We start from the raw sequence: 15,276 nt of genomic DNA, 5'->3' as shown, positions 1-15,276 counted from the left end.
TTCAGTGAAAGGTTTTCTTCCCCTTCACATTAATGGTGGCATTATCAAACTAATCCCTAAGAAGGGCCCTAAAGATGAGATTAAAAATTGGAGGCCTCTAACAATGTTAAACTGTAGTTACAAAATATTTGCCAAAGTTTTAGCTCTAAGGATTCAAGCCAAATGAAAGATTGGATTCTATCAAAGCAAAAGGGGTTTATCAAGGGACGTCACCTTCTTGAAGCTAGTATCAATATATGGGAAGGATGTGAGTATGCTAAGGAAACTAAACAGGATATTTGTTTTCTTAAAGTTGATTTTGATAAGGCTTATGACATGCTGGAATGGGACTTTATAATTCAATCTTTGTAGGACATGGGAATGGGACCCTCTTTTGTGTCAAGCGTTAAATTTATGCTCACTAATGCTACAACTAAGGTCAATGTCAATGGTATGATGAGTGACCCCTTTTTTCTTACGAGATCAATTAGACAAGGCTGCCCTTTAGCTCCTGTTCTTTTTGCTATAGCTACAGACTCTCTAGGTTGGCTTCTTAGAAGTCAAATACAAGAAGGAACTCTGAAAGACATAGAGCTGCTTAATGGTAAACAATTGGTATGCCAATAGTTTGCTGATGACACCACTTTGACTCCTAGAAACACTAATCATGACATTAGATGTGTAATGGACTGTCTTGAAGTTTTTTGTCAAGCCTCAGGATCTTCTATCAACCACTCCAAAACAGGATATGACACTCTCAGTGGCAAGGAACAGGGTGTTCTCCAACAGTTAGGATGCCTTAAAATTCAAAAAGGAACAGTTTTAAGACGTTTAAGAATTCCAATGGGTTTTGAGGTCACAATGAAACAAAGGTAGAACTGGGTAATGGATAGATTTCAGAAGAAGCTGGATAAATAGAGAAGCTTTCAAGCCAGCCTGGCTAGAAGAAAAATGGCTCTTAACCATTGCCTTTACCCCATTGTTATTTTTTATCTCTCTTATTGGCCTCCCTCTAAAACAGGTTTAGACAGATTCATCACATTATGCAGAAAATTTTTATGGGGAGGTATTAACAAAATTTCCAAAGTGAGATGGGACTACTGTATCAAACCCAAGAAAGAAGGGGGACTAGGGGTGATAGATATATCTTATGCTGCTAAAAAGCTTTCTGCTACTTGGATTATCAAAGCAGCACATCATCCAGAGGAGGATTGGGCACAACTGCTGTTGAGAAATATAAGGTATATTAAACCCTGTAGGGCCCCAAACTGGAAAAATTATCCTTTTATTTCTGCTCTTTTTAACCCTGAAGCCTGTAAATCCAAGGGGAGTCCCCTATGGAAGTCCATTTGGGGTGCTTTTAAAGAAATAAAAGCTTACCTCCTTTTCTCTGGCAAAGGCACATTTATGGCCATTGATTCTATTTGGATGTCCTCAATATTTAGAACGGACATTCTATCAGATGAGGAGTTTATAGTAGCATCTATTTTATTCAAGAAAGGTCTCCAAACTTGGGGTCAGCTTGGAATAAGGAGCTTTTTAGGTGGAAATCTTAGCTTGAAATTAGAAGGGAGTTCTCCTTAACCAATCAATATCAGAGATTGATAATGGGAAGACTTGAACTATGGAAAGGTGAAGTGATTTGGAAGGGAGGCTTAGTACAATGCATGCACAAAGAGTTGAACTGGGTAGGGTGCTCCTCTTTATTACCTATTCCAACTCCCACTATAGATATGGAGGATCTTTTTAGAACCCTTAACAATAGGTGGAAATTGAATAATGATAGATCCAAATGGTATCTCAGACTTCATAGAATTTGGAATAGGAATGTGCCTAAGAAAATGTTTTGTCTTGCTTGGTTAATTCTTCACAAAGCAGTTTGGTCTAACTCTAGAGGACTCAGCATTGGTAAAGGTAATGGCAAATGTATGAGATGCTTAAACTTTGTGGAGGATGTCTTTCATCTTTTTGTTGCTTACCCTCATGCCAGAAAAGTATGGAAGTTCATTCACACGAAGTGTGGTGAACCTATAAACTGGAAAGCCATATTGCTAGGAGATACTTGCAAAATAAGGCATGAGCCTTGGTTTCTAATAAGAGCCCATGCTCTCTGGTTCATTTGGGTCTCTAGAAATAATTTTCAATTTAATCATAAAGATATTTGTACTGATGCTATGTTTGTTGCATGGTGGAACAAGAAAAGAGAAGACTTGACTTCTTTTTAGTGCATACAAACTTGAACACTAGAAACTACTAAGTTCAGATTTCTCCAGACACAAACGTTCTTGTTTCATTTCAGGTGATCATGCCAAATTACCCCCCTTCCTACAAAGGAAAGCTACAGCAACTAGTGCTCCCTTACCCTCTTCTCCAAGATCAGCCTCTCATCATCTTGCTATCTCTTCAAGCAAAGCTCCTACCACTTTTGATGTTGTTGATATTGATGTCCCTCCCTTTCATTCTACTGTGGTTAGCCTCTCCAGCAAATCCCCTTCCTTGGTTGTGGACTCAACAGGTCAGCCACATGCTGCCTCTCCTAACATATAGCTCCCTTGTGCTGGCTTCTCTGGTCAGTTCCCTTCTACCCTTCTTGATCATACCCATGGTCTTTTAGTGGTTCTCCTTATTTCAGGGCAAGACTTGTCTTCTATGTCTATTGACCCTTCTCAGGGCCTTGCTACTACTCATGGTCACTCTATAGATACTACTATTGCTACTACTTCAAGCTCCAAAGAGGAAACCTCTAGCTTCTCCTTTCATCTTTGAGAAGCCCCTCTTAGACTATTTGGAAGTTGATAGTTTTGTGTTATTTCATAATATAAGTGTTGTTATAGTCAGAACTAATATTCCAGAAGATATCTTTTTGATGTATTACATGTTATAAAGCAATAAAGACACTCTACTTTTTTTCCAAAAAAATAAAATAAAATCATTGATTGTTGTGTTTTTTGAATTGTGAAGTCACCACTACGGCCGTGCTTTCAACAAGGTATCACAATCACTAAGTCCCCATTTAGAGAAAATGTAAAGTAACTCAGATACACATTACTACAAAATTTTATAATAACTTATAAAAGGGCATATGAAAGGGAAAGAGAAAAATGTAAGTAAAGGTGAATGAATATGCGGAAAGGTAGACGAGTCAAAGGAAAGGAGAGAAAAGAGATAAAAGAGGAATAGGCCATTAAATATGAATGGGGACATGGCCATTGTGGCAAGAGACCCTCATTTCACATGCTTTTAACAAAGGTACATACTTTTAATAAAGGTGGTGTCATAGAAACTAAATGACAAAATAATTCACTACCTCTCATGTAAGGCCAAAAAATTAATCTACACAAAGTGACCAAATCATTTAGGACCCTCACAAAAAGACAAAAGCCTAAACCTAAAACTCATTACAATGGTCTGACCTACCACTAATCCTAATACTAAACACCCCATTAAGATGGTCAACTTGACCAAATGAGCTATCTCATAAACAATGAACCTGATTAGTAAAGAAAACTCCCATCTCTCCATAGACCCTTAACAGGGCCAATAATTATCATCTTCTCTTCAATTGAGAGGAGATGTGCATGCTAGCATTGAGTGGCACACCGTCTACTATCACTATTAGCCCTAGGGTTAGGCTAACATGGGCTTGGGTTCTAAGTGCAATTACCAAGTGTGGTACTTGCTCAAAACCAATGGAAGATTATGGACCAAGAGCACTATTTGTAGTTGAAGGTGTAGGAGATTGCAACCAATCAACCAATATAGTAAGTAACGGTGTGGCGCACGAAGCATGTCTTTTGAAAGGTGGTTTTGCATAGCTAGTAGGCTACAATTGTAACAGGGAGAGGTAGAGAGAACAAGAGCAATGTGCCGAGTTCTCTCCCCCTCACCTGAGCTTGATAGAATAGGAAGCTTACTAAGGTTCATTGCCTAGGTGGCTTGGTTGTAAGTAGAAGATCAATATACGTTGATTCCTTTTGTCTATACTCTTGTCCTTTATGATGAATTGTACTCAGTTACTTTCTTAAGTGTGTATGTGTGTGTAACTTAGAATTCTCCTGTCATCATAGGGTTCTTCTGTAAACAACTAACCCCAAACTCTAAGTGTTAATGTTGCCATATGCTCTATCACTTGAGCACGTTGTACTTAAGATTGCAAGAGCACCCATCTTCAGTGAGCACTGCATAAGGTCGGGTTAGCACAAGCACCTTAAATTAGCTGCGGGTGAGTGAACCGAATCTCAACATTTTGGCAATCTTGTTGTGGGGAGAGGTCAATTGAATTATGAGTTGACAAGTTGTGAAGTCAAGAGATCCAGAGAACTGAGGTAATAAGCTTTGAGTTGAGAGGTCAGTGAGGTTCATGTTGACTAGTGAGACAAAGTGAAATAGTTGCTAAGAAGTGTGGGATACTATAAGAAATTTCTCCAAGTAACTCTAGACGAGTGGCATAGTCTAGTGGTGTGCTTGAAGACCAGCGTGTGGGATACACAAAGTATTCGAATAGCTACTCAGATACTTTCTACCTTTGTCAATGGCTGACACACATTTAGAAGGAAGGCAAAGATATGCAACCGGGCATATAGAGTTCCTGAGCTAAAGGAATTGGCTAAATCCTACCATGAGAACTGGAGCGGTCTTAGAACCGGAGTTCAATGCCCAAAGAAGACTAGCAAAAGCATCAACTGTCCAACAAGAGCAAAGAACACAAGGAGAGAGACTTGGCCACACTTCCCCAAGGGTGGAAGTTGATTTCTATGTAGAGTCAGAAGGACAGAACACTAATCTTGGGCTAAGGCATCCCAAAAGATTGGTAGATGAAGGTCTAATATGGCAAGTGGAGTCTGAGCATTCATCTACAGAAAGCTTGGATTGCAAGAGGATGGCCATTTCCTCTAAGAAACATCAAAATGAATGTGAAGACCAGCTTATAGAATGAAGAGAATGACTTTGACAGTACTCAGCTGTTATTCCATAGGAATTACGTCAAGAAAGATATGAAGGAAGAAGAAAGATATGAATTCGATTGTCAAGAAAGATATGAAGGAATCAATCAACAAGAAGAGTAGCATGCTTCTGATGGAGAGAGAGAGATGCCACTGAAGAAGACCTGAAGTGAATGTGGAGCAACTTAGGCAATTTTCCTGAGTTTCTCTTACCATGGATAGAATTCCTAGTCAGCCTGTAGACATTCAATGATCTACACCCTTAAGGCTTGAAGATAGTATGAACCGGCTATGGAATAATTGGCAGGATCCTCATGCACATGAAGATAGCGATGATAGGTGGAAAACAAGTGACTCGGTCCTTCCAAGTTGAAGACCTATCTACTCAGGCTATAGAGTGAAGGCCTTGAAAGAACTGGGTGTGGAAGGGAAACTGGGCAACAATCAGAAATGGTGTAAAAAGTGTTCTAGGGGTGGATACTTAGAAGAAGAATGAAAAACTAAGTATTGCAATACTTCTACCAAGTTGGGGAATGATGACTCAAACTATTGGCTCAATGGTAAAAATTACCAAGTGTTAGCAAGCCAAGTGATGCGATTGATGCTTAGTCGTCGAATGGTAAGCCACCGTGTCCCAAGCAGAAGGACAAAGGTAAGAATGGTAAGGAGAAAATAGATCCATCTAAGATCAAGTATTTTCGTTGTGGAGAAAATTACCTACATTATGATTGTCTGATTTGGCTGAACATTTGAAAATTCTCAAAACTAACAAAAGAAAGGAAGTGGATCCGGAATGCCGAGCAGTTGTAGCTGAGCTAGCATATGCAGTTGATGCCTAAGTGGTTACTAGGTCAAAAGGATCAATTGCGACCACTTCAGACACAAGTGTCTAAAATAAATACATTAATTGGAAGGCTCAAAAGTGGTTAGCTGCTAAAATTGCAAGGGATTTTAAGGGGAAAGCTCTAGTAGTTGAAATGCCTAAATAGATGCAGCAGTCCATCACCGAGCAAGCGGAGTCCTCAAAATTTAAGGCAAATGCATCAAAACTAAGTGTTTCAATAGAATCTAGAGTAGAGATACCCTAAGCATGGGAAATATTCAAGAACATGCAAGTTAGTCTGAGTTGATGCAAATAGCCCCATATTGTCGATATTTCTTTGCCCCCAATAGATTAAAGAGTCATACGAGTAGCCAAAAGAGATAGGTTCTTTAGCCACTATATGTGTTATTGACACTCCAGTAGTTGATGAGGAACTGTTGAAGTCTAAGTCCTTCAAACCGTCACCTTTTGGAGTAGACATGGTAGATCAATGACCAGTTAACCCAAAAGATATGTTATAGGATGTTGTCATCTCTATAGGTGGAATCTCTTATACATTTAGTTTTATTGTGATTGCTATGGAGTAGCATGCCTATCCAATACTATTGGGACTACCTTGGCTTAAAAGTGTAGAAGTACTCCATGATTGGGATTCAAAAGAGATGATCATTAATACAAATAGTCAAGATGTATGCATTCGTACAAATCCTTAGAAGGATTTGAGTCATTGTCGGCCAAATGATTTTGAAGTCACAGATCTATTTCCTCAAGATATCGAGTCAAGACTGATGGAATTACAAATACTACTTGTGGGTAAGATTGATATTTTTCAAGTGGTTGTAGATATCAAACAGAAATTGAAAGCCTAATAGTTTGCTAAGCAAAAATATCTATTTTTGAGTAACTTCGTTGAAGACATTGAAAGGGAATGAGCGCTTACTCAAACATCATCCATGACTATCACGAGACTCAATACCATGAGCAGTTAGTACCAGAGCCAATGCAAGAACACAATCTTGAAACAAAAGATAGCCCTGCAATGGTAGTGGTAAGTGCAAATCTTTCTTCAGAGCAACTAAGGGTTACAAAATATTTATTTGTCAAGTATAAGGATGTTTTTTCCTAGAATTACACTGATCTATGAGGAGTGCCTCCTCAGTTGTGTCAACATAAGATAATTTTAGTGCCAGATGCCACAGTTCGACAATAGAGGCATAGAATGAATCCCAACTATGCTATTAGGTAAAAGCTAATTGGATTAGCTTTTGCATGATGGTTTTATCTATGCTATTGATGGCAGTGATTGGCTATTTCTTATTGTGGCTATGCCTAAGAAAAATGGTAAACTCTGAGTCTAGATAGACTATCGGAAGTTAAATGCATAAACAATTCCTGATCTATTTCCAATACCCTTCACTGATGAAATCTTGGACCAAGTTATAGGACATGAGATGTACTCATTTATGGATGGTTACAGTGATTATAATCAAATCAATGTGGCTCTAGAAGATTAGTCTTAAACTGCCTTTATCACAAAATGGGGTGCTTATGCAACTCGAGTAATGCACTTTAGATGAAGAATGGCATGCCCCATCAGCCTTCCAGAAGTCTATGGTAGAGACTTTCCAGGATTATCTCACTGCGTTCATTCCGATTTACTTAGATGATTTTTGTGTTTACTCTTCAGACAAAGATCATCTCAATTATCTAAAAAATATATTTTTGAGATGTAGACAACCGGGTATTTCACTCAATCTAGCTAAAAGTGCATTCTATGTCCGAGTGGGAATATTGCTTGGTCATGTCATTTCACGAGATGGTATTGAACCGAGCCAGATAAAATTTGAGCTATACAGCAAATGCCTGAGCCTGAATATCTAACTCAATTGTGTTCTTTTGTGGGGTTTATTAGCTTCTATATACTCTTTATCAAAGATTTTGCCAAGATTGTAATCCCATTATATGAGTTGATAAAGAAATATGCCAAGTTTAAGTGGACTATTGAGTTGACTATTGTTTTCCATGATCTTAAGAGCCGAGCAATGGATACACCTATTTTAAGGAAACCAAGATGGGGTGTTATTTTCCATGTGCATGTAGATACTTCTAGATATGCCTTAGGCATTATTTTGGCTCAACCAAATTGTCGGCTAGATTATCCGATGTATTATTATGCTAGTTGGTTATTGATGCCTACTGAGTCTAACTATAACACGACCAACCAAGAAGCCTTGGGTATGATATTCAATGTGCAAAAACTAAGGCATTATTTACTCAGCAATCCTTTTGTGTTTTATGTGGACCACTAGGCATTTATTTGATCAATAACATTGTTATTTGTGTACGTTGGATGCTTCTTCTTCAAGAGTTCAACTTCAAAATTAGTCATAAACCCCAGAAAACCCACATAGAGGCTGACTATTTATCCAGACTTCTTAGACCCAAGGATATTCAAGGAGTTATTACTAAACTTTTAGATGTTGAACTCTTTACAAATGACTATTCTAAGCATGAGTATGCCAATTTGATGAATTATTTGTCTAAGGGTACATTTGTCTAAGGGTACATTTATTGATACAATGTCTCATGACAAGCGCAAACAACTGGCCTTGACGGTTTGGAAATACACTTTAATTGGTGGACACATTGTCTATGTGCAAATGAAGTTCTTCACAAATGGGTTATGCCACACGAGCAAGCAATCATGGCTTGGAAGCAGTTGTTCCCTTACAATTTATTATTCCTAGTCCTTGTATTGCTACCGAGCATCACTTGAATGAATCGAAACCAATAAAGGGGTGATCGCATCAGCTAAGCCACCTGGATGAGTTATGCCTCCGAGCAGCATGGTCACAACAGGTGATATAGAGTAGGAGAAAGGCATGGCATGATAGGATATTGTGCCCAAGCATTTGAAGAAGGGTATGCCCGTATTCTTATACAATGCCAAGTTGGGACCTCTCAAAACAAATTTCAAATTGGGGTGGAATGGTCCCTCTACTAATTAAGTGGAGTTTTCTCCAATGGGATAGTTCACTTGAAGATTTGCAAGGGAATGTATTCCCTGAGTTGTATAATGGAAGTAAAGTGAAGCTGTATTGAGCAGCCGGTTCCTCAGTTAGGTAGAACTCGGATGTAGACCACTCTACCTAACTTGGATGTAGACCACTCGGTCAACAATGCCTTGTTGGTGAATTTTATGCCAATAAGAGAGACAGTCAGCTATTTGGTGACAGGGGAAGAGATGCATCATATAATGACACATGTCAGTTTAAACATCAGGGGAACATTAAGAAAGGGATACTCTAATCATGTATCCATTCATCAAACGGGATGTCCTATTTTAGATCTCGTTTGGTTAGTACATTGGGTTGGGGCTTTTCGTCATACTGTTCTCACATCTCCGTCGCTTACAACAACTTTCTTATTTCCATCGTGCTCAACAGTTTTCTGTATGTCCCATCTTCAGTTCCCTCATCTTCAATCAACTTCTATGTAGTTTTTGTGACCATGGAGGAGCGCAAGAATAGAACCGCCCGACAGAAGAAGTGGAAAGCACCTTCTTGCATATCGCGTCCGCACCCGATCAAAAACTTTGAGAATGACATCCTCAAAGGAATTTTGAGGAGCAATAAGCTCCTAAAGTTTGCACGGCTTCCATGAAAGTAGGTATGGAATGAAGCCTTGGCAGAGGAGATTTTGGATTCATATGACAAAGACAATCACAACTTCATGATCGATGACATACATGTCCGCTTGAGCTCAGAGTTGCTGGAGGAAGTGTTCCGATTCAAAGCACACCCAAGTCCTGGATAGCTCGCCTCTGCTAAAAGATGTGATGCATACTTCAGTCTTCGATGAGGATGGCTACTAACTTCACAGGGCTACCTCAAGGCATTTGATTAAGGCCTAAGGACGGTATGCAGATTCCTGTCCGAGTTTATCGGTCTTAAGGAGATCATGGGCTATGTTCCATGATAGTTTGTGGCTCGGCTGGTGGTAGCTTTGGATGACAACTTGGCAGTGGATAACTTGGCAGTGGTTCATCGCCTTTGAAAAGGCATTCGAGTCCCAAATGAAGCAGTGAGTAGGAGACAGACGCACTGCAACCCCTGGCCTCATCTTTGCATGCTACATCACCATCTTACAACTGGCTAGGTTCCATGGCCCAATGCCCTTCTAGCACAAGGTGGAGAAGGCTCATAAGGATCCAAGGATGACAAGCACTCGCAAGAATAGGAACAGGGACAAGGATAGAATGACAGGCCAAGGTCAGGAGCATAATGACAAGGGTGGCAAGGAAAAGGCCCAAGAGCACACTCCGGAGGGGAACGATGACAAAGGCACCTCCAAGGAGCAATTTGCTCAAGAGCATGCCAAGGGGGCAGATGGAAGTGAGACATATCGGGAGCAAAGGACAGAGGAAGCTATCAAGGGAATAAACAAAGGCAACACGGAGCAACCCTCGTAGCAAGAGACACCCGCCGAGCAACGACCTGAGCAATAGCATGGCAATACAAAGAATCAGGCTACAACCCTTTCACTACCTTTGCCTCCCTCTCCTTTACAAAATTTGCCAAGTGTAGATCCATTCTCCCTTGATTCCTTATTGACATAGAACAACCATCAGGATCGAAGTGCAATCGAGTCCCAATATCATATCCTGAGGGAGAACATGGTGCATGTGGCATAGGCTCTTGATACTTATCCAATTAATGGCTCCCTCCCCAAGTTATAGAACATAATCTATTTCTGCAGATGCGGTACCGGGAGGAGCTGGCTAAGTTTTTCAAAGTCCAAACATCTAGCTTGAGATGAGCTGAGGAAAATCTGACAATGGAGTGCAAGAGTCTCTAGGAGCAATTAAAAGTAGGAGAGCGATACGTGACGAGTTACTCTAGAGCTACTTCTAGTTGAGGCAACACACTCCTAGTTGAGGCAACACAGTGAGCTGAAAATGGACTTTGGCAATCTTCATTGTAAAGTAGACAGACTAAAAATGATCACTACCAAGTCCCATAACGAGTTCATGGGTGTTGCAGGGAACATTCAATTGCAACTTGCGCGGGTGAGTGCAATAAAGGGTCGACCCAAAGCTGTGCCTGGTCCAGGCTTAAGTGGAGATGCTAGAAAAAAAGACTGCCCAAATATGACAAGCGTCTGCCAACACCGAAGAGCTAAGGGAGGAGCACACCCAGTTACAGGTGAGGTAGGAGCAATATGTCCAACTCCAATCATCTCCTCCAAGCTCTATATGAACACCCCCACAAGCTACCCCGAAGATAGCCACCAGACCGTGGCAATTTAATAGGCCAGGCTGGTGTGTGAAAGCTGTCACAGATAAACACTAGAAGGTGGAAGTACCTCAGGGTCTAAGGTAACAGAGGAGGTAACGGGCTAAGCACAGCTACTGCTTTATCCAGTGGGTCGAGTGAAGTGTAGAAGTGTGGACACCCAAAGTTGTTGCGATTTTGCAAATGCCGCAATCCAAGTCACGATTTTGGCAAACACATGTGACGCGGGGATCCAGACGTCCGAGAAGGTTTTGGATGCCGAACCAATTTTGTCGAGATAGGATCTTCCTGAGGCCGTGCCAATTAACTGAAGCTTTGCACAGAGTTCTCGACCATGAGGCAATACCTATTAGATCTCAAGCATGGTAGCAGATTGAAGAGGTTGACTTCACTACCCCCAAACAGTCAATGCATCAAGGCATAGTTGAGCCAGTGCAGCCCGTTATCTCTATGTACAATCGGGCTATAAAAGCCTTCAACCATTTTGTAGAAGAGTGAGCCGTGCACTAGCATAATATTTTCAAGGCTGAGCAATGGTTAATCGTTGCTTCGATCCGCCAGCTACCTAAACTGACGATGGCCGAGCTTCCTTACCACTATTCAAAGATTTTGCAAGATCTCAAGAAATTGAACAATAGCCACATCACTAAGGCAACATCAATGTGGAATAATGTTTGAGGCTTGTGTAAAGATCCACTCACCAAGTGGGAGGGGGTTGGTTGGTACGTGACCAATTTTGAGACGGCACTAGACATCTCTCATCCACATGAAGATCCAGTTGCCAAGATGTGGATGGTTGACTAGCTCACCAACCCAGAGAGGCCTCCTATCAACATTAGCTCACTTTATCCATGGCCTCCCCAAGGGCAATGAAGTTATGGCACAGAGCATTTAGCCTCTCCTTCCATAGACTACAGTGATAACAAGGTAGAGAGAACGAGAGTAGTGTACTGAGTTCTCTCCCTTTGACTTAAGCTTGCAAGGGTGGAAAGCTTATTGAGTGTTCACTGCCCAAGTGGCTTGGTTGTAAGTACACGTTGATTCCCTTTGTCTATACTCTTTTCCTTTATGGTGAATTACACTTAGTTACTTTCTTAAGTGTGTGTGTGTAACTCAAAATTCTCCGGTCATCATACGGTTCTCTTGTAAACAACTAACCGCAAACTTTGACTATTAATGTTGTCATCTATTCTACCACACGAGCAAGTTGTACTTAAGATTGTAAGAGTGAGAATCTTCACTGAGCAGCCCACAGGGTTAGGTTAGCACTGAGCACCGCACAGGGTTAGCCGTGAGTGAGTGAACTGAAGCATCAATAGTCACTCCAAAAGATCTCATGCAACCTTCCTACTGAAAAGGGGAGTCTAAACAACCAACAAAGTGGTGTATGATCATACAAGCTAGTCTCGAGAAGAGTGTTCTCCGTCCCCTCGGAGTACACATCCCCCGATGCATAAAACCTATCTATGCACTTGGCACAAAAGTCAGCCCCAAGCCTCTTGTTGTTCCAAGTGAAACCACATAATCCCTTAGAGTCCATCTTACAACGATCCACAAGGTCCCAATCTAGACAAAGCGCATCCCAGGATTCTCTCTCAATTACAAGCAACAGTAGCTACTTGCTATGTGACCTATCCTCTTCTCTCATCATCATATTCCAATCACCAGACAACAACCAATTACATCCCAATAGCTTCATCATGTGATGGACTCCCAACGCTTGGACCTCTTACTAGAACAGTTCGGTCCATTTACGCTCAAAACTCAAAAGTGAAACCCAAAGACCCCCACCTCCACAACAAGTAGCCTCTCTTTTAAATCATGAAAAAGTTCCATACTAGATGCTGACATACACCGAGTAACCTAGGGATTTGAAATGAAACCATAAGACATCACTCTCTCCACACTTAACGCTCCTGGAGCAAAATGACTAAGGGACACTAGTTGAATGCACCAACCTATTTCTCCCTACTACAACACCCTCAAACATTTCATGAAAATACACAGACTGACTCGCTCATTGCTCTCTAATTCCTTGACCTACTACACTGAGAGAGGTTGGTAGGCATCTTTAAAAAGATTAAAACAGTTTTCTTTACCACCTTCAATCTGACATACCACATCTTTAATACGTTTTGGCATGGATCTAGTTGCCACACCATCGTTATTGACACCCATCCCTTCCAATTGTTTCTACATAAGGGATGCTTGTACCAATTGTGCTATAGTAGCAGGGTTTTAGGTGGGTCATGTATTAGACAGTTGTGGTTAAAGGCTAGGAATGCACCATTGCATGTCTTTTTTAAGGCATTAAAGTGCAAGCGTAGCAAAGAAGTTATTGACCAGGTGGAGAATTCAAAGGGTCAACTAGTCACTGGGTATTAGAGAATTGTTGAGACCTTTAGGCAAGAATTATTTGCTCTTGTTAAAGATGGTGTTTGGGTGGGTGATGAGTGGAAGAAGGGGGTATTCACAGTGCTAGAATCGATGGGAGTTAGAGTGTCTGCTCTACATAGAAGTAGGGGTTTGGGACAACCTTTCATTGAGGAGGAGTTGTAAATTTATGATGCATGTTTGTCCAAGGCTATGATGAGTATTTCTTGTCTTGTCTGTTTGACCTTAGAGTATCTATTGATTAGGGGCCAATTGCAAGGAGCATCTTCTTTGTCTAGATCATGCTGATTGGTATGCCACCGGTGGTGATGGGGTACAGCATCAAATTTGGGATATGTTTGAAAGGAAGATGGAGCTTGTAAATATTCAAGGAGGTACTTTTCGTTGAGTAGTTTTGGTCTACATCTATGCCAACCAGGTTGTGGCTCCAATTTGTCGCTTATGTCTGGAGTGATTTGCACTTGGCAAATGTGCATGGAAATCCCAGAGACGTCCCATCCCCCTCTTGACTGCATATTTGGGTATTGCTTCCAAAAATCACCTATGGGATTTCCAGGCATGGGAATCCTCTCTATATCCTTATTCAATTCCCATGCGGGTGTGTGATTTGGATTATCCAATTTGTGAAGCTCATTGATGGAATCATGGATGGCACCTTCCATTGGAAATTGAGTTGAGATTTGAGGAATATGTGGTCTTTGGGGAGTGGAAGGGGTTATAGGGGACAAACATGAGGTGGAAGCAAGTAGTGAATTAGAGAAGGGGGAACTAGGGATGTTGGTGGCAAAGTGGAGGAAGAGCACGGCAAATGGATTTAGCAAACTACTAGTCCTCAAGGGAGCGATTTTCAAGTGATGGAAAAAAGTTAGGTGTTACTGGATGGTAGGAGTTAGATTCTTGGATTAGGAGGTAGTGTTGAGAGGCATGGCTAAAGCAGCATGGCAAAGAATATGGATTAGCATGGATTTTTGGAAAGGTGCAGAGGATGTTACTATAGTTAGGGAGGGATGTGGGAAGATCAGAAAAGAGAGTGGCAAGATAGGGGAGATTAGATCAAAGGTACACCACATATTCCTCAGGCAAATCTTTGTCACTTTTGGTAAGTATTGTTAACTTCAATAGAGGATTTGTCTTGGAATTATATCCCAAGGAAGTTGATGGTGATTGTTGCAATAAAGGGTAGGAGTACCCAAAGAGGAGGAATTTCCATCAAGCACTCATATAGAAGTATTGCATCAAGCTTTAACCGTATGAGATTTGCATGCACTGAGAGACAGAACACATTTCTCTCATACTCATCCATCTTCTAGCATAGATCCTAGAGAGTCTTTGTGCTCACTAGTTTGGTCCAATCAAGAGCAGATATTGCATGTAGCATCTTGATTTGCAAGTGTTTCACTAAATGTGTACTATTCCTTTGAGTTGATCCTCTTGGTTGAGGACTACAATAAGATCTTGATATAATGAAGTGATTCCATGTAGCTACAGATTAGTGTTGAATCCTCTACATCATCATCGGCTTGACTCAAGAGTTGAAGTTCCAATTTGGAAATTATTGCCTTTTGATTTTGCAACTCTATGCACTTTTCTTTATACTTACCCAGTGTTGAGGTGTAGGTAAGCTTTTGACTATTGAATTGTTGAGCTGCTTTTGGTTGTCCTAGAAATTGATCATTAAGCACACAGAGTTGGAGTATCTCTTGTTCCTAAGTATCCAATTCTACTTTGGCATTCCCAAGTGTCTCCCTTGATGCTATGCATTCCTTCTCTAGTGCTTGAATTTGATGTTTACCTTCTTTGAGGCTTTGCTGCAACTCATTGTTTATGTCTATTGTGGCATGGA

Source organism: Dipteris shenzhenensis, chromosome 17, assembly GCF_047967505.1.
Source record: "Dipteris shenzhenensis isolate YYH24624 ecotype China chromosome 17, Dip_SZ_1.0, whole genome shotgun sequence".
Taxonomy (NCBI): domain Eukaryota; kingdom Viridiplantae; phylum Streptophyta; class Polypodiopsida; order Gleicheniales; family Dipteridaceae; genus Dipteris; species Dipteris shenzhenensis.
The sequence above is the reverse complement of the archived record's forward strand: the minus strand, read 5'-3'. Positions refer to the sequence as shown.